The sequence below is a fragment of the Chiloscyllium plagiosum genome, unplaced genomic scaffold (assembly GCF_037043375.1).
Source record: "Chiloscyllium plagiosum isolate Xiang-an unplaced genomic scaffold, Cpla_swu_hap1 HiC_scaffold_13, whole genome shotgun sequence".
Lineage (NCBI taxonomy): Eukaryota > Metazoa > Chordata > Chondrichthyes > Orectolobiformes > Hemiscylliidae > Chiloscyllium > Chiloscyllium plagiosum.
In genome coordinates this window covers 3544024-3566908 of record NW_028270151.1, presented here as the reverse complement: position 1 = coordinate 3566908, position 22885 = coordinate 3544024, and the positions used below count along the sequence as shown (strand labels likewise).

Below are 22885 nucleotides of genomic sequence, written 5' to 3'. Positions count from 1 at the left end.
CCACACGAGCAGATGGCACAAAAATAGACGGAAAGTCGGGTTGTGAGAGGGATGTGTGAGTTTGCAGAGACATAGTGTAAGGTAAAGTGAACAAAAGGTTGTCAAAGGAGGTATAATGTAGGAAAATGAGAAGCTGTTCATTTTGGAAGGGAGAACAAAAGAACAGAATATTATTGAAATGGAGAGAGACTGCAAAAAGCTGCAACACAAAGGCACTTGGGGGAACCTGTCCAGGAAACACAGAAAGCTAGCACACAGGGCAGCAGGGAATCAGGAAGGCGAGGGGAATGTTGGGCCTTATTACAAAGGGGTTGGAGTAAAGAGTATGGAAGGCTTACTGAAACTGTACAAGATGCTGGGGAGATCACATCTAGAGTACTGTCAGCAGTTTTATTAAAGAAAAGATTTTTTGGAGTCAGTTCAGAGAATGTTCACCGGCATGGAGGGATTGTCTTATGAACAACAGTTAAATAGGTTTTTTAGATTAGATTCCCTACAGTGTGGAAACAGGCCCTTCGGCCCAACAAGTCCACACTGACCCTCTGAAGAGTCCCATTGCCCTCTGACTGATGCACCTAACACTACGGGCAGTTTAGCATGGCCTATTCACCTGACCTGCACATCTTGGACTGTGGGAGGATACCAGAGCAAACCCACGCGGACACAGGGAGAATGTGCAAACTCCACACAGACAGTAGCCCTAGGCTGGAATTGAACCTGGGACCCTTGTGCTGTGAGACAGCAGTGCTAACCACTGAGCCACCGTTATACCTACTCTCTGGGCTTTAGAAGAATGAGAGGTGATCTCATTGAAACATACTGTATTCTTAAGGAGCTTGACAGGGTCAATGCTGAGAGGATGTTTCTCTTCATGGAACAGTCTATGAATAGACAGCATAAGTCTCAGAATAAAAGGGCACCAGTTTCAGACTGAGATGAGAAGGAATTTCTTCTCTCTGAGGGTTGTGAGTCTTTGCAATCATTGCCACAGAGAACTGTGGGGGCAGAGCTCTTGTGTATGTTTAAGGCTGAGACAGATTCTTCATCAGTCAGGGAATCAAGGACTGGGAAAGGACAGCAAAGTGGATGTAAGGAGTGTCGGATCAGTCATGATCTTATTGAATGGTGGAGCACACTCGAGGGACCAAATGGCCTACTCCAGTTCCTTATTCTTATGGTCTTATAGTTTCACCAGTTGCTTGTATGTAATGCCGAAAGTTCATTCCTAATGTTCATTGTTTAAAGTTGTATATTAACACCCCTTTACATCCATTTGAATTTTTTTTATCAATATAACGTATTGCTTGCTTTGAGCTACATTATCTCCTCATGTCTCTTAATAAGCCATAAGGCAAAGTTGATTGATGTTTACTGAAGCATTAGTTAATAGAGGTACCTGATGTAAACACTTTCTATTTTAGACAGAGTGTCATGCAACCAGCTTCTATCATGGACAAGATATATTTGAAGTGCGTAATAACCATTTCTAAACAGTTAATTAAGATCATTCGCAGGTTACGCTTTTGCTTATGTGGAACATAAAAGTGAATGGGGGTGGAATGTGTTTGGTATATGCTTGCTCCTTCTTTACTAAAACTTGCATTAGTAAAGTTGAATATTTGTCTTGAATCGATGCCTATCAAGTGCATAGCAAAGACACATTGCTAATGAGAGGTCTGTATTTTAATTTCCAATGGGGTCAGCGTACCTACCCCCTGCCAGTTGCCCATAGCGACATCAACCATTACTCCATCCCATGCCAACTGGTGACCTATACCCACACTAACTAGTGACCAATTCTCAGAATCGACATTGCCTGTGCCCACATTGACCTTTCATTTGAAGTCTGATTGGTGTTCAGTACCTATAGCAGCTAGGCACCTATACCCATTGTGCCTCTGGGTGAAGGACCACAATTTGTTCTAGTTTCAGACAGATACCCCTCACATGGTAACGTTCCCAGGTGAAGAGGCATGAACTGGCTCCCCTTCTTATTTCAACCCGTCTCTCAGTTGGGTACAAGGTTAATTTAGAAAAGACTCCTTCCCTTTCTCAATCTGAATGTATTAATGTTCTAAAATGAACCAAATTAAAAAGGAATGAGTTCAGCAACCACAAAGCGTGAGCAAAGATAATAAAATATGAGATACATACACACAGATTAGAAATCTAAACTGAGTAAAAAGAAACACAAATCAGTCTCTGGGTTTTATGAAGAATGCATGGTAGAATGTTCAAATGGATGGCATGATGTGGAGATGCTGGTGTTGGATTGGAGTGGACAAAGTTAAAAATCACACAACACCAGGTTATAGTCCAACAGGTTTATTTGGAAGCACTAGCTTTTGGAGCACCGCTCCTTCATCAGGTAACTGTACAGCAGGATGATAAGACACAGAATTTATAGCAAAAGATTACAGTGTCATGCAGTTGAAACAATATATTGAACAAACCTAGATTACTGTTAAGTCTTTCATTTTTTAGAATGTGTTGCAGGTTTTGGTTCATTAATATGTAAATCCCAGAAATTCTTTTAAGTCACATTCTCGAGGATAACTTAAGGTTTTATAAAATAAAGGTGACATTTCAGCTCAGACAATACATTAAAGGTGTGAGGTTAGTGTCTGTATGTATCCTAATCTTGAGTCAGACTGGTTCTGTTTCCAAAGTAGGGAATTTATTAAATGTTACATGTGTGTATTTGTGTGTGTGCGTACTTGGTGGAATGTGTGCCTGAGTGTGATGGAGGATAAGCCTGAGAGAAGGTGTGTGCGTGTGTGTGAGTGTGGGGGTGTTATATGTGTGTGTATGAGGGACAACATGTGTATGAGAGAGGGTCTGTGTGACACTGGAATCTTTGGCTATAAATTCTGTGTCTTATGATCCTGCTCCACAGAATCAGCTACCTGATGAAGGAGCAGCACTCTGAAAGCTTGAACTTCCAAATACCTCTGTAAACCTGTTTGACTATAACATGGTGTTGAGTGATTTTTAACAATAAAATTGATGATCAAAGTAATTCTGACATTGTTTGTGAAGCAAAAGATTTCCAGATTCTTGGCTCTGCAGCTCACTGACAGACTGTTATCCTGGTGTTACCCCTTCACGATGGTGACCACTTACTGGTCTGGCTTCCAGCACTCAGACAGACAGAATGGCAAAGAGGTGTCCGGTGGCTAACCTCAAGCTGTGATCCTCACAGCGCACTAGTCCACATTAACACATGACCCCACTAAGATACACAGCCCAATGGGTGCAATTGCTTTTCAACCCCTTTTTTGTATATTCCTGGAAGGATAAAACACAAATATGTCTGCAATTTGGGACATGATCCACAGGAAATGGCTTTTTTCTGAGAGGCGTAGTCAGTTCCACCCATCCCATTATCTCTTCCTTTTAAGTATCTCTGTTCGAAGTCTCTCCGACAATTTACAAGTGTGACATTCCATGGGCTCACACAGAGCTTTGCCAAGCAGCCATAGACTCATAGAGTTATAGAGATGTACAGCATGGAAACAGACCCTTCAATCCAACCCATCCATGCTGACCAGATATCCCAACCCAATCTAGTCCCACCTGCCAGCACCCAGCCCATATCCCTCCAAACCCTTCCTATTCATATACCCATCCAACTGCCTCTTAAATGTTGTAATTGTACCAGCCTCCACCACTTCCTCTGGCAGCTCATTCCATACACGTACCACCCTCTGTGTGAAAACGTTGCCCTGTAGGTCTCTTTTATCTCTTTCCCCTTTCACCCTAAACCTACCACTGAAATTACTTCCAGAGTCAGCTGTTGGCTGCATGTCCTCATTTAAAAGACACTTGTTGCAAGTATAAATTCAACATGTTTGTAAATAATCTGGGATTATAATCTGTTATTATGGCCAAACTCATTGCAAAATGATTTCTGTGGTTCTGAATTGGGCTGCAGAGCTGTGGGGCACCTAACTAACATTCAGATTAGGGGTGACCAAGTGTCTAAATATTGGACTGTTTTCTTGAATCTGTTAATCGATCCTACCTCCTCTGTTCTCTGGGGCAGTGAGTTCCACAGATTCGCAACCCTCTGAGAGAGTAGTTTCTCCTCATCTCAGTGTTAAGCCTACCTCCTCATACTCTACATCTTGGCCCTATTGTTCGAGACTTTCTCATAAGTGGGAACATCTGTTCAATGTCCGCATTATCAATCCCCTTCAGCATTCTACATATGTCAATCAGATCCCCTCCTCATTCTCCTGAGCCCCAGCAAGTACAAATTTAAGCTGTTCAACTGCTCCTCACAGGTCAGCCCTATCATCGCAGGAATCAACCTTCTCTGAACTGCCTCCAGTGCCACCACCTCCTCCCTCAAGTAAGGAGACCAGAACTGGATACAATACTCCAGATGTAGTGTCATCAACACCTTATATCAATGTACCAACACTTCTTCATTTTTATAATACAGTCCTTTTGCAATAAATACCAAGATTCCACTTGCCTTTCTTATTATATGCTGCACCTGCATACATACTTTCTGTGATCCATGCATAAGGACACCAAGATCACTCTGCACTGATGCATTTTGAATCTGCTTTCATTTTAATAATAATTTGCGCTTTTGTTTTTCTGGTCAAAATGGACAACCCTACAATTATCCAGATTAAACCCATCTGCCAGATTCTGGCCCATTCTCCTAGCCTACCAATAGCAATCTGATAGTATACTACTCCCAAAGACTGCAACAGTTCAAAAAGGCAGCTCACATGACCTTTTCCAGGGCAACTAAGGGATGGACAATAAATGTTGGCCCAGCCCTTGGTGCCCACATCCTGTGAATGGATAAAAACTGGAAAAAAAGTACCTTTCAACTTATTTATACCTTCCTTTAATGACATATTCTACAAGTTTATTTAGCATTATGTGAGTAATGGTATTTGTCATATAAGGACAACTCCATACTATCCATCATCCAATGGTCTGGCAGAAAGAGCAGCCCAAACTTTGAAGACAAGCTTCTAGAAACAGCCTACAGCTTCACGACATATCAAACTGTCTGGGTTCCTATTTGATTATAGGACCACGCCTCATGCAGCTATCGGGATAGCTTTGGTAGAGTTGCTAATGGGGAGATAATTCCACACCAGGTTAAACCTGATCTTCCTGGACCTGGGGTGAGGGTGAAATAGCATCTGGAACGCCAATGCTGGACACCAGACTCTTCTAAGCAAGAGAGATGGTTTACTTGAGAGGATAAAGTCTGATGTAGGAACCACAGGAATGGTCCTGCATGGGTAAGAGGCATGGTCACACGACATCAGGTGGATGAGGCAAGCATGTAGACCATATGAAAGCTGCAAATTCACAAACGATGCAGGAGCAAAACATGCATGGTTCCTCGACAACCTTTCTAACTGTTCTGGAACCCATGGGCTCTCCATCTCCATGAAATGTCGAGATGGACACAGTGGAAATCACTGCCTCGATACCTGAAGAAGAGAATGAATTTCCTCCAAGACGCTCCGGGAGCAAGAGACAAACTACTGTGCATTATACTCCGCCTGTGTCTGAGGCAGAGTTGGAGGGACCTGACTCGGTACTAAAACACCGTAGGAGGAGATACAAAAGAAGAACTGGCCTATGTCCTCGGACTCAGACAGGAAGGATGTAGAGATTGTTATGAGGTCAAACAGGTGGACCTCATAAAATCTAAGTTCCCTGATTGGGCCTGTCAATCTGATTCAATCAGAGAACCCAGGCTGACAGATGTAAACAGGAGTGTCGAAGGGCACCGCTTGTCACTGGCCACTCGGGTATTTCTTTTCTTCCTGGTGGTGGAAGCTGAATAACGATTTGTGCACCTTGTGTCTCTCACTGTGTCTCACACCTGCACACACACAACAGGGGTGCTGGGGAAACATAAGCACCACCGCAGTTTCTCGGTAGTGTGGGAAAGATAAAAGAGAAAAAAATTTTTAAAATAAACAGGAGTGTCAGGGGTTCTGTTCACTCTGAGAGCTGGCTCTGAGGGAGCTGGGTCAGTGTCAAGGACTCTCCCCGTGTGAAATAAGGGGGAACTTGGTGATGGGATACTGGCCTCTGTGTAGTTATTTTATGAAGTTCCTTCTTGGTGTGAACTTGCTCACTTTAACTGACAACGTATCCTCTGCTTTTGAACCTTTGGCCATATGCATAATTCAATGAGCCAAAAATTTACAGAATGAAAAGCAAGATTGAAGTTAATAGAATAAAATGTCAAAATACATAAACAGCGAAATGGGTTTCAAATCCATAGCTGGATATTTAAGCTTCCATTGTTTAAAGGTGAGGGGTCCTATTGAATCCAGTAGATGGCTTGTTTTTCTGCTTCTACTCATCTGCCAATGGACCCATTGGCTCCTTTAAATGAGTATCACTATTAACCATTAATTTTTATTAAAGAGCCTCATCCCACACCAGTTGGGTTTAACCAATGGCAGATTAGGATCATGCCCAAATAGCAGCCCAGCAGATCCTCTGGATGGTTACAGTAACATTGAAGATAGAGCAGGAGTCGACCATTCGGTTCTTTGAGCCTATTCAATCATCCAACTCAGTCCCCTGTTCCTGCTCTGTCCCCATACTCTTTGATCCCTTTAGCCTGAAGAACTATATCTAACTCCTTCCTGAAAATGGTTGATGTTTTGTCCTAAGCTGCTTTCTATTGTCATTACTTAATGGGTCCCTGGGTCCACTGGAGGGCTCTCCCATTACTTTAACACCCCAAGGTGTCTTCTCTCAATTGCCTCCTTCACCTCTTAGAGGCAAAAGTGAGAATGGCAGATGCTGGAGATCAGAGTCGAGAGTGTGGTGCTGGAAAAGCACAGCAAGTCAGGCAGCATCTGAGGAGCAGGAGAATCGATGTTTCAGGCATAAGCCCTTCATCAGGAATGAGGCTTGTGTTTCAGGGCTCTGCCCTCAGCCCATCTCTCAGCCCTGACCCACAAGCCTCACTGCGACTCCACTTTCAAGTTGCTTTCATCCGTTTATGTGTTGGTCTCTTCATAAACCAATACCTCACAACCAAAGTTAAGTAGGCATTGACATGCAGAACATTATCCATCCCAATGCCATTATCTACAGCTAAACATACAGGCAGCAGTACACTAATTCCTCATACCTACCAATTGAATAAGTAAAGGAGTAATATATTCCAACTGATGTCTTGTTAAAGCTGGGTTAAGGAGTCATTTATGAAACTTAATTTTGTAATCCCAGCAACAAGTGTCACTCATGGGCAATGTGCTTTGGAATTTAACACGTTTGTCAGAATGTCTCGAAAAGTCTGGTGCTGGAAAAGCACAACAGGTCAAGCAGCATCCGAGCAGCAGGAGAATCAACGTTTCAATGATAAGGCCTTCTTTAGGAATGTCATAATGTTTCACCCATTTGTTTAGAATGAAATGTATTTCTGATAGTGTTTGCTTGCAAATTACAGAATGATCCTCAATGGTATTAAGTTTTGTATAAAACATTTTATGCTGTAGAGGCAGATGAGATTATGTTTTGGCCAATGGTGGTATAAGGCCATCTTGTTGGAAAAGTCATTCCCCTAGTTAATTAAAAGAACTGTATTGCCTGAATTGTCAAATGGTAGTTTATGGTCAGTCCTAATTAAAGTCACTCAGCTGTAAGTTAGCTTTAGTATGTTCATTTACCACCTCTCTCTGAGTGTAAGACTAGTCTGCTTGCTTGTACCAATAACAAATCTTCCAAAATGATAAGCAACCCAAAATCTATCAAGAATGCGTCAGGGAAGGAAGTCTTTCCACACCATCTGGCATTCTGTGTTTAGATCATAAAACTAAAATAAAGGAAATAATGTCTCCTGTTTTATTGGAGATGTTAACGAATGGATGAAGAAAACCAATGTCTTAAAAAGGATGGCTTTGCTTGCTTGATTCACAAAACAGAAGGGAAATATAAAGTGTTCTGTTAAAAAAATAATTTTATTAGAATGGCTACTCCTCATCATTTAACGAAGGAATGCAGTCACCTAACTAATTGATCATATATTTAAGACATCTCATTACTCATTACACACAGATATCAGATTAATGAAACATGATCGTTTTATGTAATATCAGTTAGTTAATATATATGACATATTTGCAATGCCCTCACATCTGTGTTGCATAAAATAGAGTTCAAAATCTCATTTGATAGTAATTCAAATGTAGCTTCACAGATGTTCTGTTAAAAGTCATAACTTCACAACAATGATCGTATTTTCACAGATGACTATGCCTTGAGCTCACATTAAGGACACTTCCTTGGTAACAGAGGAAGTAGATGAAATGGAGTCAATGCTAGAGAAACTCAGCAGAATTTCAGCTGACAACAATGAAGTAAATACTTTCAGGACAGGAATGTTCACAAGGACTTCTTAGAAAAGGTACATAACATCAGAGCAAGCTGCAATGGAGGAAAGGGCTATGGTGATAGAAATGTAACTTTCATCCTTCAATCACATACTCAGGATCAGAAGAAGAAATGGGCTCCCACTTCATCCAAGAAAAAAATGAAATACCCATCAGTATTTGAAAATACAGGCTAGCCCTATGGATATTGTTGTGAAGACAGGAAGGGTGAAGACCTGAAAGAGTTAACTCTTTTGCCTCTGTCCACAATTGATACTTGACTTACTGGCCAATGCCTGTTATAATTCAGATTTCCAGCATCTGCTGCATTTTGTCTTTTGTCTTATTTATATTGCAATATGTACAACGTTAAAAGGACAGTTACCATCTTTGATACACAGATATCCCACCATTTTTTGGTGTTTTTAATTAACCAATTTAGATATGTTATAATGTACATACGGAGAAGGTGAGACTTGAATCTGGCCCATCAGTCCAAGAGGTAGGGATACTATCAATGCATCACCAAAACCATCAAGTCAATACCCTTTATTTAGGCAAGCAATCTTGTAATCACAAACCAACTGGAGATTCAGAGAAAAACTACTCTAAAGAAAACTTAAATTATCATCCTAATCATTCCTTGCCTATTATAATAAAAATATTGAGCATTGGCTCCATTTCAAACGGTGGAGTCAGAAGCCAGCTATCACATACTGGTTAGGATGCCTTTATTCTGAAGGTTAGGTGCTGTCATGTATTGCTTTACTGTAAATCTTAAACTGGGATCAAACCTGGCTCCAGAGCAGACCCCAGTGAGACTTCCAGGAAGACATCTCAGTTTCCTGACCCACAGGCCACAATCAGTGAAGATTGGGGACAATATTTCATCCTCACTAACACTCAACACGAGAGCCCCCCCCCCCCTCACCCCCAGGGTGCGTACTCAGCCCCCTACTGTACTCACTCTATACTCATGACTGAGTCACCAAATACCAGACTAGTGCTGATGTCAGTCAAATCTCAAATGGCGCCGGAAGACCTGGAAAAATGGTGCACTGAGAACAACCTAGCTGTCAATGCTGGCAAAACCAAGGAACTAATTATTGGCTTTCAGTGGGATGTTACTCATGCTCCCCTACACATTAACAGCACAGAGATGGAACAAGTGGAGAGTGTCAAGCTCTAGGTGGTGGTCATCCACAACAAGCTTTCTTGGACTCTTCATGTGGATGCACTGGTTACAAAGGCCCAACAACATCTTTTCTTCCTCAGGCAGCTGAGGAAATTTGGCATGATGGTGAATACCCTTGCCAACTTTTATAGGTGGGACATCGAGAGCATTCTGTCTGGATGTATCACTACCTGGTATGGCAACTGTACCATTCAGGATTGGAGACGGTTACAGAAAATGGTGAACCCTTTCAATCACAAAGGCCAACCTCCCATCTATAGAATCCATCTACCAGGCCCACTGTCAGGGAAAGGCCGCCAGCATTCTCAAAGATCCATCCCACCCTGGCAATGTTTTTCTACAACCTCTACCATCGGGGAGAAGGTACAGAAACCTGAACACACGCACCAGCCGGTTTTGAAACAGTGTCTACCCTACTGTTGTTAGAATACTGAATGGACTCACAAATTCTTAACATTCCCCTGTACTTCTGTTTATGTTTTTGCTGCTGTTTCTCTATTATTTACTATCTATGCTATTTAACTCTGTAATCTGCCTGTACTGCTTGCAAAACAAAGCTTTTCACTGTGTCTCGGTACATGTGACAATAAATTTAATTCAATTCAATTCAATTTGAAATATCAGATAGGTGCACTGGTGCCTGTTTATCCACCTGACTGATACTCTGCTTCATCAAAGTCAATGAAACTGAGAGGGTGCACCATCAGCCTATGATTCAAAATCACCTGATCATCTCAGGCACACTCCTATATCCAGTGGTTTCTCACCTTGCACCTTACCATCTACTTCTATTTGATTATAAATGTAGCAACTCAAATTTACAAAGTGTTGGTGTCTCAGCAGGGACTCAAATAAATTTTTAAAGCCTACCTAATATTTACTTGAAATGGATATAGAGCAAGGGATATGAAAAGAGAGAGAGCGAGAGTGAGCCATGTGCTGAGTAGTTATCACTTGGCTTGAACCTGCTGTATTTAATGCCACTCTTAAGGGTGCCATTTAAGCACAAGCACATCAGCCTTTGACTCTTAGTGAAGCTACTGTTACTAGAGTTGTGAAAACAACACAGTGCCGTGTACTTGGCCACAATTCTGTGAATGGCCCTTTCTATGAGCTGAAAATGTGTTGCTGGAAAAGCGCAGCAGGTCAGGCAGCATCCAGGGAACAGGAGAATCGACGTTTCGGGCATAAGCCCTGAATTCCCCCTCCCACTCCACCAAGGATATGCAGGTCTTTGGACTCCTCCATCGCCAGACCACAACAACACGACGGTTGGAGGAAGAGCGCCTCATCTTCCGCCTAGGAACCCTCCAACCACAAGGGATGAACTTGGATTTCACCAGTTTCCTCATTTCCCCTCCCCCCACCTTGTCTCAGTCAAATCCATCGAATTCAGCACCGCCTTCCTAACCTGCAATCTTCTTCCCGACCTCTCCGCCCCCACCCCAGTCTGACCTATCACCCTCACCTTGACCTCTTTCCACCTATCACATTTCCGACGCCCTTCCCCCAAGTCCCTCCTCCCTACCTTTTATCTTAGCCTGCTGGACAAACTTTCCTCATTTCTGAAGAAGGTCTTATGCCCAAAACATTGATTCTCCTGTTCCCTGGATGCTGCCTGACCTGCTGCGCTTTTCCAGCAACACATTTTCAGCTCTGATCTCCAGCATCTGCAGACCTCACTTTCTCCTTTCTATGAGCTGCCCTTTCTGATGTGCACTTTAAGACACAACAACAGAAATTTCTGGAGAAATTTAGCAAGTCTGGCAGCATCTGTGGAGAGACAAAGCAGAGTCAAAGTTTCAGGTATAGTAACCCTTCTTCAGAACTGATTGTAGCTGGGAATAGGCTGGAATGTACGCTGAAGATAGGGGGTGGGAGAAGGGATGAAGGGCTAAACGATTGGTGGAGGTAGAGCCCAGAGACAGAGCAAGAAAGAGAGAAAACAGCCAAAGAAAACAAAAGAAAAATACAGATACTGGAGATCTGAATCAAAACCAGAAATTGTTGGAATCTGGTAGCATTGTGGAAAGCTGTTCTGATGAACAGTTACCGCACTTGGATCATGAACTCTGCTTTCTCCACACAGATGTTGCCAGACTTGTTGAGTTTCTCCTGCAATTTCTGTTCTTGTTTGAGAGAGAATAGCAATTGGACAGACAAGGGCATAGATAACGGTGAGCCAGAGAGAAAGCAAGGATGATAATGGAGACCATGAGTGGGTGATAATGGGTTGACTATGTGAGAGCAGCTCATGTAATGACAGGACCAGAGGTGGGGGAGGGAGGTTTGGGGTTGGTAAAGACATGGAAGGAAATGTTCAGGCCCTAACACGATTGAACTCTACACAGGATTGAGTCCTGAAGGTGGCAAAATGAGATGCTGTACTTCCAGCTTGTGTTGTGCTTCACTGCAGCAAGCCTGAGGCAGAGATGTTGTCCAGGGGAACAGGCTGGGGTGTCGCAGTAGCACTTTAAAGTCGCTGTTCCACCCCAGTTCTTAATGAGCACAGACAGCAAGAAGCATGGACATCTGAACAAACCGAACAAAGTGCATCTTTGAACACTTGAGTTGGGAAGGTCCTGTAGTGCCAGCAAACCTTGTTGATATGTTTGTGTGTGTGTGTGTGTTAGGGGGAATATGGGGGTGTGGGTGTGTGTGGGTGGGAGAGAGGTTGTGTGTGCAGGGTGTTTGGGGGTGTGTGTGGGAGGAGTCTGTGTGTGGGTGTGTGTGTAGGGTTGTGTGTGTCGGTGTGTGTGTGTGTGTGCGGGGGTTGGGTGTGAGGATATGTGTCTGCAGGGAGGTGTGTGTGTGGGTCAGTGGGGGTGGGTGAGTGAGGGAGGTGTGTGGGGGGATTGGGTGTGTGGGGGATGTGTGTGTGTATGTGGGAATGGGTGTGTGTGGGGGGGGGAAGTGCATGTGTGGGTTTGTGGGGGATTGTGTGTGTGGGTATGTTGGGGAGGTGTATGAGTGGGTGTATGGGGAAGGTGTGTGTCTGTGTGTGGGAATGGGTGTGTGGAAACGGGGGGAGGGGTGTGGGGAAGGTGTGTGTGTATGTGGAGATGGGCGTGTGTGTTTGTGTGTGGGGGGTAGGTGTATATGTGGGTCTGTGGGGGAGGTGTGAGTGGGTATGTGGGGAAGATGTGTGTGTGGGTGTGTGTGGGAGTGGGTGTGTGTGGGTGTGGGTGGGTGTGTGGGGAAGGGTTATGTGAGGGTGGGGGCGTAGGAATGGGTGTGTGTGGGGAAGGCGCGTGTGTGGGGGGGTTAGGTGTGTGTGGGTGGGTGTTGGGGAAGCTATATGTGGGTGTATGTGTGGGGGGAGGTGTGTGTGTGGGGGGGGTTAGGTGTGTGTGGGTGTTGGGGCGGTATATGTGGGTGTGTGTGTGGGGGGGTGTATGTGGGAGGGGTAGGTGTATGTGGGTGTGTGTGGGTGTTGGGGAAGGTATATGTGGGTGTGTGTATGGGGGGGAGGTGTGTGTGGGGGTGTATGTGGGGGGGGTAGGTGTTTGCGGGTGAAGGGGAAGGTATATGTGTGTGGGGAGGTATGTGTGTGTGGGGGGGTGTATGTGGGGGAGGTAGGTGTGTGTGGGTGTTGAGGAAAGTATATGTGTGTGTGTGTGTGTGTGGGGGGGGGGGGTGTATGTGGAGTGTGTGTGTCGGGGTTGGGATGGGGGGGGGGGGATCTGACAGATCCCCCCCACCCCCGGAACCACGTGGATTTACTGACAGACCAAAATAAACAGAATGAGACACCAACAGCTGAGCGGAAGCTGCCCTGAATTTAAACTCTCCCGCAGCTTCCCAACACAATCCAAACTGATCAGGGACATTGCTCCGCGAACTGATCCCCATGGGGAGGGGGGTAAATCCCGGATACCCCGAGGCTGCTGTTCCTGAGCTTCCCAGAGCTGGACCATCCCGGTACAAACCCAGCTTCCCCCCTGGGGGGGTAGGGGTTGGGGGTCCCGGCCAGTCTGACTCTCTCACTTCCCTCAGCTCCATGCTCTGCCCAAAAATAACCAACTACAAATACATCTCCTAAAATTATTCAGCGCTGAGCTGAGAAGGCAGCATTGAGTTGTGCAGTCAGTGTTCCAGGAGTTAGCCGGGGACTGGCTCCCATTCCCCTCCCTGAGGGCACTTTACTCCAATCGGAAACACAATGACAAATACCCTGCCCCTCGGCATGATCTCCAGGTACCAGAGTCTCTCTGCAACACACAGCACACTACACTACACCGTGCCCGCGTCCTCCTGTCCCTAACACACAAATACCACTCCACTGACACAGCCCCAGACACACACACACACATACTCATACACACACATTCACACTCATACACACACACATTCACGCTTACCACCTCACAGACACAGGCAATCAACACAAACACCAACTTCGTATATAGGAACACACTATATGCACACACACATCTAGACATAATGTATTTACATATACACAACTATACGTACACAACTATATTACACACTATATATACACATCCATATATGCACCTCTACACACTACATATAAATGCATACATATCTGTACACACGCTCTATACATTCACACACAGACACATATTAAACTACATACACCACCTCATATTTTATAAATATATACCTAATGAAGAGAAAAAAAGGACCTGCGTTTACATTAAATCTTTGACAACTGCAGGAGGTTCCAAAATGTTTTACAACTAATTCAGTGTTTTTGAAATGTAAGCACTGATGGTATCTAGGGGGAAGATGGCAATACTGACTGAATGCACACACTCACATATATACCTGCACTCCCATTCCATACAGGTGCATATCCATCTGACCAACCAGCTAGTACCATCTTCATCCGTATAAACACACAGAAATCATATGGTACACCAGACACCACCAAACAATACCAACCTGACCAGTGTCTGAACCGGTTAAATCTTGAAAGACAGAACTGCCAGACTAGACCCGTGGAAGGTGGAGAAAGGGCAAACATAGGGGGAAACTTAGTGGACCTCATCTTCACCCAACTATGTATCTGTGGCAGATTCATGCGCTTAAGACACTATTGGCAGGAGTGACCACTGCAGAGTCTTTTTGGGACCACATCCTGTCTTCATCCTGAGAACATCCTTTACTTGGATGTCATCATTGTTGTGGTTCTGTTCGCCAAGCTGGAAGTTTTTGTTGCAAACCTTTCGTCCCCTGGCTAGGCGACATCATCAGTGCTTGGGAGCCTCCTGCGAAGCGCTTCTTTGATGTTTCCTCCGGTGTTTATAGTGGTCTGTCCCTGCCGCTTCCGGTTGTCAGTTTCAGCTGTCCGCTGTAGTGGTTGGTATATTGGGTCCAGGTCGATGTGTTTGTTGATGGAGTTTGTGGATGAATGCCATGCCTCTAGGAATTCCCTGGCTGTTCTCTGTCTGGCTTGCCCTATGATAGTAGTGTTGTCCCAGTCGAATTCATGTTGCTTGTTGTCTGCGTGTGTGGCTACTAAGGATAGCTGGTCGTGTCATTTCGTGGCTAGTTGATGTTCATGTATGCGGATTGTTAGCTGTCTTCCTGTTTGTCCTATATAGTGTTTAGTGCAGTCCTTGCATGGTATTTTGTACACTACATTCATCTTGCTCATGTTGGGTATCGGGTCCTTCGTTCTGGTGAGTTGTTGTGAGCGTGGCTGTTGGTTTGTGTGCCGTTATGAGTCCTAGTGGTCGCAGTAGTCTGGCTGTCAGTTCCGAGATGCTCCTGATGTATGGTAGTGTGGCTAGTCCTTTTGGTTGTGGTATGTCCTCGTTCTGTGGTCTTTCTCTTAGGCATCTGTTGATGAAGTTGCGCAGGTATCCGTTTTTGGCGAATACCTTGTATAGGTATTCCTCTTCTTCTTTTTGCAGTTCTGGTGTACTGCAGTGTGTTGTGGCCCTTCTGAATAGTGTCCTGATGCAGCTTCGTTTGTGTGTGTTGGGGTGGTTACTTTCATAGTTTAGGACTTGGTCTGTGTGTGTGGCTTTCCTGTATACCCTTGTAGTGAATTCTCCATTTGGTGTTCTCTGTACCATCACGTCTAGGAATGGGAGTTGGCTATCCTTTTCTTCTTCTCTCGTGAATCGGATTCCTGTGAGTGTGGCGTTGATGATCCGGTGTGTTTTTTTCTATTTCCGTGTTTCTAATGATTACAATAGTGGAGAATTCACTACAAGGGTATACAGGAAAGCCACACACACAGACCAAGTCCTAAACTATGAAAGTAACCACCCCAACACACACAAACGAAGCTGCATCAGGAGACTATTCAGAAGGGCCACGACACACTGCAGTACACCAGAACTGCAAAAAGAAGAAGAGGAACACCTATACAAGGTATTCGCCAAAAACGGATACCCGCGCAACTTCATCAACAGATGCCTAAGAGAAAGATCACAGAACGAGGACATACCACAACCAAAAGGACTAGCCACACTACCATACATCAGGAGCATCTCGGAACTGACAGCCAGACTACTGCGACCCCTAGGACTCATAACGGCACACAAACCAACAGCCACTCTCAGACAACAACTCACCAGAACGAAGGACCCGATACCCAACATGAGCAAGATGAATGTAGTGTACAAAATACCATGCAAGGACTGCACATAACACTATATAGGACAAACAGGAAGACAGCTAACAATCCGCATACATGAACATCAACTAGCCACGAAACGACACGACCAGCTATCCTTAGTAGCCACACACGCAGACAACAAGCAACATGAATTCGACTGGGACAACACTACTATCATAGGGCAAGCCAGACAGAGAACAGCCAGGGAATTCCTAGAGGCATGGCATTCATCCACAAACTCCATCAACAAACACATCGACCTGGACCCAATATACCAACCACTACAGCGGACAGCTGAAACTGACAACCGGAAGCAGCAGGGACAGACCACTATAAACACCGGAGAAAACATCAAAGAAACGCTTCGCAGGAGGCTCCCAAGCACTGATGATGTCGCCTAGCCAGGGGACGAAACGTTTGCAACAAAAACTTCCAGCTCGGCGAACAGAACCACAACAACGAGCACCCGAGCTACAAATCTTCGCACAAACTTTGAATCATTGTTCTAACTGGAATAGAATTAGACTTAGTATTTCACAATTGGAGAATTATGAGGACATTTATGTAGGCCATTTACAGCAGTAGAGTAGTTCCTAGCATACACTTTAACCTCATGCCTGGCACATCCCCTACTCTATCACTATCATCAAACCAGGACACCTACGCTGGCTCAATGTGAAGTGCAGAAGAAAGTATCTGGAGCACCAATAAACATACTGAAAATGAGATGTCAACCTAGTGAAGTCACACAGGACCAAAGGAATGAGGAGAAACTTCTTCACCCAGAGAGTGGTGGCTTGTGTGGAATGGTCTGCCCCAGAGGGCAGTGGAGGCCCAGTCTCTGGATTCATTTAAGAAAGAGTTGGATCAAGGTCTCAAGGATAGTGGAAGCAAGGGTTATGGAGATAAGGCAGGAACAGGATACTGATTAAGGATGATCAGCCACGATCATATTGAATGGTGGTGCAGGCTCGAAGGGCAGAATGGCCTACTCCTGCACCTATTGTCTATTGTCTATTGAATGCTAAATAGCAGAAATAGCACTGAATGGAGTTAAATAATCACACAAACAATGGATCAAGTCAAAGGTTTGCCATTCTGTTATGTAGCGAACAATTAAACCACTAATGAGGGGAAGAGGTCCCAGAAATACCCCATCTTCAATGATGACAGAGCCTATCATTTGAGTATACATGAGTAGCCTGAAGCTTACTCAGCTGTCTTCAGTCATAGAGCTGTACTGCACGGAAACAGACCCTTCGGTCCAACTTGTCCAGTCAGCCTGCTAACCCAAATTAATCTAGGCCCATTTGCCAGCATGGCCCATATCCCTCTAAACCCTTCCTATTCATATACCAATCCAGATGCCTTTTAAATGTTGCAATTGTACCAGCCTCCACCACTTCCTCTGGCAACTCATTCCATACACACACACACTGCACTCTGCATGAAAAAGTTGCCCCTTAGGTCCCTTTTAAATCTTTCCCCTCTTACCTTAAACCTATGCCCTCTAGTTTTGGACTCCCACAACCTGGGGAAAAGATCTTGGCTATCCATGCCCCTCATGATTTTATAAACTTCTATAAGATTACCCTTCAGCCTCTGACGCTCCAGAGAAAACAATCTGAGCCTATTCAGCCTCTCCCTGTAGCTCAAACCCTCCAACCTTGGCAATGTCCTTGTAAATCTTTTCTGAACCCTTTCAAGTTTCACAACATCCTTCCTATAGCAGGGAGATCAGAATTGAACACAGTATTCCAAAAATGGTTTAATCAATGTCCTATACAGTCGTAACATGATCTCCCAACTCTTATACTCAATGCAGTGACCAAAAAGGGAAGCATACCAAACACCTTCTTCACTATCCTGCCTACTTTGGACTCTACTTTCAAGGAACTATGTACCCAACTCCAAGGTTAGAGAAATACTGAGTGGATTATTCATCCTGACCTCTCCTGATGTTCACACTACAACAGATGCCAATTTTCAGCCAAGTTGATTCACTGCATACAATATCAAGAAACAGTTCAGTTCACAAACATAGACAAGGCACTGGGCCCTAGGAAGTCATTGTGGCTATAGCATAGAAAACAAGTGCTTTAAAAGTAGCTGCATATTTAACCAAGATGTACCAGCACAGCTAAAAGATTGGCATTTACCTAAAAAAGTGGAATATCACCCTGCTACGTCCTTCCCAACAGCTTATATCCAATCTGGTTGAACAGCACCCATTTGGCCATCTCTCTGTGTCTGCCAATATGACATTTTTAAGGTGAGAGGAGAGAGATTTTAAAAATACATGAGGGCCAAATCTTTTACATAAAAGTTGGTTTGTTTGTGGAATGAACTTCCTAAGGAAGTGGTAGATATGGGTACAATTACAACAGTTAAAAGACACTTGGATAAGGTTTGGAGGGGTGTGGGCCAGGAGCAGGCAGCTGGGACTAGTTTAGTTTGGGATTATGGTCAGCATTATGGACCGAAGGGTCTGTTTCCACACTGTATAAGGGAACACTGATAGTGATACTAAATGCTGCTTTCTCATGAATAACCTGCTCACTGATGCTCAGTTTGAGTTCTGATGGATCTCATCACATCCTTAGTCCAAAATTGGATAGAACAGTCAATTTTCTGAGGGGAGAGTCTACCCTCGACATCAGTGCAGAAGTTAACTATATGTAGCGTGAATAAAACTCAGTTAAAATTGAATTCGCTGGGGACTGGGAAAAAGATTTTATTGGCTGGAGTAATAATGAGTTCAATAGTTGCGATTGTTGGCAGCTGATCATCTTAGTTTTGGGATCTAACTTCTGAATTGCTCAGAAGTGTCCTGTTGTCAGTTGCTTGATCAATAACGTACCCTCCATCATCTGATTGGAAGTTGGAATGTTCGCTGATGGTTGCACAGTGTTCCATTACATTTCCAATTCCCCACATACAGCAGCAGTCAATGCCCCACAAACAGCAAGGAATTTGTAATGTCCAGTTCTGGGCCAATAACATTTATACCACAGAAGTATCATGCAATGATCAGTTCCAGCAGGACTTTGTCTTGATTTTCAATAGCTTTACCGTTGTCAAACCTCCCACCATCACCAATCTTGGATGTCACAATTGAACTAGAGTGAGCTGTCCACAAGAAAATATCATGGGCAGCTACAGTGTGGGTCTGAGGGGATGTTTCTAGCTTTGGGATTTTCACTGAGTGGGTGTGGGGACATCTGGTCAAATCTTGGCCAAGCTCTTCTGTGCAGACCCTTCAGGTTCAGATTGCACTGTCTATATACCCTGGTTATAAGAATGGGTCTAGAGTGGATATTGTGCCATTGACTCTTCAAGGTCAGTCCATGCTTACAAGGCCAAAATAAGGATCCTGATGGAATGCTGCATGTTTGCCTTGCCTTCAACAACATTCAGGACAAAGCAATTGCCTCTCTCACCACCCCATCCATCAGCTTAAACCTTCTCTCCCTCCACGTGTGGTGCATTCTGACAGATGTATGCACCCTTGACAAACCTACAACACCAACTTACTAAGGCCTCCTCCTCAGCACCACCCAAACTGGCAATATCCTCCATCTAGCAAAAAGCGAGGACTGCAGATGCTTGAGATCAGAGTCAAGAGTGTGGTGCTGGAAAAGCACAGCAGGTCACGCAGCATCTGAGGAGCAGGAGAATCAAAATTCAGGCATAAGCCCTTCATCAGGAATGAGACTTGTGGGCCAGGAAGCTGAGACATAAATGGGAGGGGGGGTTGGGGGGAAGGTAGCTAGGAAAGTGATAGGTAGATGAAGGTGAGGGATAGGTCAGAGAGGAGGGTGGAGTGGATAGAAGGGAAAGGTGATGGACAGGTCAGGAGGGCGGTGCCAAGTTGGAGGCTTAGGACTGGGATAATGTTGGGGGGAGGGGAAAGGAGGAAACTGGTGAACTCTGCATTGATCATGTGTGGTTGTAGGATCCCAAAGCGGAATATGAGGCGTTCTTCCTCTAGGCGTCAGGCGATGGAGGGGGCCCAGGACCTGCATGTCCTTGGTGGAGTGGGAGGGGGAGTTGAAGTGTTCAACCACAGGGCAGTGGGCTTGGTTGGTGCAGGGGTCCCAGAGATGTTTTCTGAAAAGATCCGCAAGTAGGCGTCCTGTCTCCCCAATGTAGAGGAGACCACATCGGGTGCAATGGGTAGAGTAGATGATATTGGTGGAAGTACAGGTAAATTTCTGTCAAATGTGGAAGGATCCTTTGAGGTCTTGGACAGAGGTGAGGGGGGAGGTGTGGGCGCAGGGTTTGCACTTCCTGTGGTGGCAGGGGAAGGATCTGGGAGTGGACCTGATGAGGGAGTCGCGGAAGTATTGGTCACTCCGGAACGCTGATAGGGGTGGGGAGGAAAATAGGTGTCTGGTCTATTTGTGGGTGTCAAATATTCTTCACTACAAGAACAAGATGAACAGACTGATGGGAAGTAACTGCAAGTTTGCCGATACAAGCCATAGATCATTTTGATTTTGAAGTATTTCTGGATCTGATTCATGATTGGAAGCGTGGTGTGCAGGGGGCAGTGTCCGAGTTGATAGATGACACTAAACTTGGAAAAATTGTAAACTATAAGGGGGACAGTGTGGAACTCCAGAAGGTTATTGACAAGTTAGTGGAGCGGACAGAGAGGTGGCAGATGAAATTCAATGCAGAGAAACGTGAGGGGATGCACTTCGATTGGCAGAACATTGAAAAACAATATAAAATGGGGGTACAATTCTCAATGGGGTGCAGGAGCAGAGGGACCTGTGTGTATATGTGCACAGATTCTGAAGGTAGCAGGACAGGTGGAGATATTTGTTAATAAGTATATAGTGTTCTTGGTTTTATTAATAAGAGCATAGAGTATAAGAGCAAGGAGATAATGTTGAAATTGTAAAAGACAGTTGTTAGACCTCAGCTGAATATTATGTACAGTTATGGGTGTGACATTATGGGGAAGATGTGAATGTAATAGAGAGAGTGCAGAAGAGTTTATGAGAATGGCTCCAGGAATGAGAAACGCCAGGGATGAGGATCGATTGAAGATGTTGGGACTTTTCTCCTTGAGAGGAAGATCTGATCGAGGTTTTCAAAACCATGACTGGGCTGGGCAGGGTACACAAGGAGAAGCTGTTCCTGGTCAGATCAAGAACAGGAGTGCCTAGATTTAAAGTGATGTGCGAAACATGCAAAGGTATCAGGAGGATAAACTTGTTCACCCAGTGAGTAGTCAGAGCATGGAATGCACTGCCTGGAAATGTGGTGGAGGCAGCTTCATAGAACATAGAAGAATACAGCACAGTACAGGCCCTTTGGCCATCGTAGTTGCGCCGATCCAAGCCCACCTAACCTACACTAGCCCACTATCCTCCATATGCCTATCCAATGCCCGTTTAAATGCCCATAAAGAGGGAGAGTCCACCACTGCTACTGGCAGGGCATTCCATGAACTCACGACTCGCTGAGTAAAGAATCTACCCCTAACATCTGTCCTATACCTACCACCCCTTAATTTAAAGCTATGCCCCCTCGTAATAGCTGACTCCATACGTGGAAAAAGGTTCTCACGGTCAACCCTATCTAAACCCCTAATCATCTTGTACACCTCTATCAAGTCACCCCTAAACCTTCTTTTCTCCAATGAAAACAACCCCAAGTGCCTCAGCCTTTCCTCATACGATCTTCCTACCATACCAGGCAACATCCTGGTAAACCTCCTCTGCACCCGTTCCAGTGCCTCCACATCCTTCGCCTATAGTATGGCGACCAAAACTGCACACAATACCAAAACTGCACACAATAACCACAGCTTCAGTATGGTTATTTGATAAGAATAGTGTGCAGGGATTTGGGGTAAAGGCAGGACATTGGCTGGACATTTTAGATCAAAGAACAAAGAAAATTTACAGCCCAGGAACAGGCCCTTCAGCCCTCCAAGCCTGCGCCGATCCAAATGTACTGTCTAAACCTGTCGATCAATTCCTAAGCATCTGGATCCCTCTGCTCCCCACCTACTCATGCATCTGTCCAGACGCATCTTAAATGAATCTACCATGCCTGCCTCTACCACCTCTGCTGGCAACACGTTCCAGACACCTACCACCCTCTGTGTGAAGTACTTGCTGCGAGTATCCCCCTTAAACCTTTCACCTCTCACCTTGAAAGCATGACCTCTCGTTATTGAATCCTTCACCCTGGGAAAAAGCTTGTCTCTATCCACCCTGTCTATACCCTTCATGATTTTATAAACCTCAGTCAGGTCTCCTCTCAATCTCCTTTTTTCTAATGAAAACAAACCTAACCTACTCACCCTCTCTTCATACCAGGCAACATCCTCGTAAACCTTCTCTGCACCCTCTCCAAAGCGTCCACATCCTTTTGGTAATGTGGCGACCAGAACTGTACACAGTATTTTAAATGCAGCCGAACCAATGTCTTGTACAATTTTAACATGACTTGCCAGCTCTTATACTCAATACCCCGTCCGATGAAGGTAAGCATACTATATGCCTTCTTAACCACTCTATCCACCTGTGCAGCAACCTTCAGGGTACAATGGACCTGCACTCCCAGATCTCTCTGCTCATCAACTTTTCCCAAGGCTCTTCCGGTTCATTGTATAATTCGCTCTAGAATTAGTCTTGCCTAAATGCATCACCTCACATTTGTCTGGATTGAAAGCCACCTGCCACTTTTCCGCCCAACTCT

At 44.7% G+C, this 22885-nt stretch overlaps 1 protein-coding gene across 1 annotated transcript in view; it reads right to left on the bottom strand.

Annotated features, from left to right (window-relative positions):
- Positions 1-22885, bottom strand: part of LOC122556243 (uncharacterized) — a 288957-nt gene that overhangs the window by 265394 nt on the left and 678 nt on the right. The window lies entirely within an intron of this gene.